A 2,163-nucleotide genomic window follows, 5' to 3' on the forward strand; every position below is an offset into this window, starting at 1 on the left:
GTGCTTTAAATAATGTACGGTTGGTAAAAATAACTCAATTTGTAATTCACGTTTTATTTTACCAAAAAACAAATTGACGTGGTTTGATTGGATGCGCAGTTAAGTAATGTCATGAGAACTATCAATTTAATTTAAATGATTCACATAATTAAAATTATTAATTAGAGTTGAGTTCTTCCCATTTGCAAGGCTATTGAAGAATTAAACATGAAAATTAATATCAAAGTTGTTTATTTGATAAGAATTAACTGTTGAATTATTCCTGCAATTTTATTTTAAATTTTTATACTTTATTCAGCATTTATTTTGATTTTACATTTTTGGTTGTGGGAAATCATAAACTTTATTAGTTCAATATTTGTGGAATAGACCCTAATCTTTAAATACGAATTTAAAATTTTGCTTGAGGTGTAAGACTTTTTCTTTGTGGATTTGACACCTATTAATGTTTTCATTTTTTACATAAAATTTTTATTAGTTTGAACAACAAAATCGAGAATATTAATTAATTAATTATTATGATAGATATTAATCATTTAATTAGTGCTATAGTTATATACAAGTTATTATATTTTTTACCACACATTTGTTTCATTTATTTTACATATTATACTAAATTTATTTTAAACTTACTTTTATTTACTTTTCCTATCATTCTTATGCTAAATTTGTTTTTTAATAAATGCCCTTATTACTTAATAAATTAATAATATCATTAATTTATTTAAATATGTTTTTTAGATATTTTAAAAAATTATGATTAAAGAATAAAAAGTGTTTTAAAGTAATTCATCTTCACTTTCACTATAATTTAAACTGTCAATAAGTAATGTTTTATTATTTTAAAATTTTATTTTATTTAAACTACTTATTTATTTTCTTATATTAATAATTATTTAATGTGATTCCATATCGTAATGCTTAGAAAATAAGCAACTAGGAACTGTTCGTAAAATTACTTGAACAACTCCATGACCCACAAATTACAAACATAACACTCGTATCTGATGCCACTGAATCCAGCTTTACTAAGTAAGGCTTCTAACTCTTGTTTGGTTCGTTCCTTTCCCCCTGGATTTTGCGTCATCATTACTACATCCGCCTGGCAAGTGGCTCTTACCCCACTACTAGTATTGGGTACATCCGGGAGCATGCAATCAACCACTACAATTTTTCCCTCATCCGGGATCGCTTTGTAACAATTCTTCAATAACTTCAAACAATCATCATCGCTTCAATCATGAAGAATAAACTATCAATTTTGCAAGTTTTCTCATTAGTTTCTTACATAATATTCTTCAAAAAAAAAACCAAACATCTAACTCTGCCTATAACTAATACGTTGTTACCTTCATAAAAATTGCATCTCCTTTAGGAACATTTTTAAACATGTCTCCAGCCACATGTTCAACACCTGTTGAAACATGTATCAACTGTTGGAATTTTTTGACTTCGGATTGTGATTATATATAAAAAAGTATATCAAACGGATAAGGCAAGATGATGTTACCAGGGATGGGCGGGGCATGTTGGATAATATGAGGCAAGTCAAAATTAATTCCCTTGATTGAGGGATACTTGGAAGTAATGAATCCAAGGGAGACCCCTAGACCACCGCCGACATCCACAATGACTTGGTTGAGGTGTTGGTCGAATCCCTTGTAGGCGTCCAGGATGTTGTTCATTACCAATGTGGTGTGGTTCATCATTGCGGTGTTGAAAACATGGTTGAACCTCGGGTCCTTCCCTGGGTATTCGAATGCGTGCATTCCATGCACCCTGTTAAATGGAATTCCTCCCTCAATAAACGCATCCTTCAGCTGTAACCAATCCATTCCAACAGCTTAGAATATCGTTAGAATTAGAGTTGATCAATGGCTGGGTGAATACAAAAATTCAGATCTATTTTTATATGTTTGGGCCTAATTCAGTCAAAAAATGAGTTTAGAATTTTGCTTAAGTTTAACTTGAGTAAAAAATATTAAACTTAAGTCTGGCCCGCTCATATTAAATGTTTTAGACTATTTTTTATATAAAAATAAATTTTAAAAAATATAATATATGCTATAAAAATATTAAAATAAATATTTTCCAATAAATTAAAAATACATATAAAAATATTTATATAACATTAACATAGTTGTAACTTAACAAACAGATGCG

General features: G+C 28.8%; 1 pseudogene; it reads right to left on the bottom strand.

The window, feature by feature from the left end:
- Positions 1–955: 955 nt before the first annotated feature.
- Positions 956–1,858, bottom strand: LOC107960854 (caffeic acid 3-O-methyltransferase-like; annotated as a pseudogene).
- Between the last annotated feature and the right edge of the window lie 305 nt (positions 1,859–2,163).

The sequence above is a fragment of the Gossypium hirsutum genome, chromosome D05, assembly GCF_007990345.1.
Source record: "Gossypium hirsutum isolate 1008001.06 chromosome D05, Gossypium_hirsutum_v2.1, whole genome shotgun sequence".
Classification (NCBI taxonomy): Eukaryota; Viridiplantae; Streptophyta; class Magnoliopsida; order Malvales; family Malvaceae; genus Gossypium; species Gossypium hirsutum.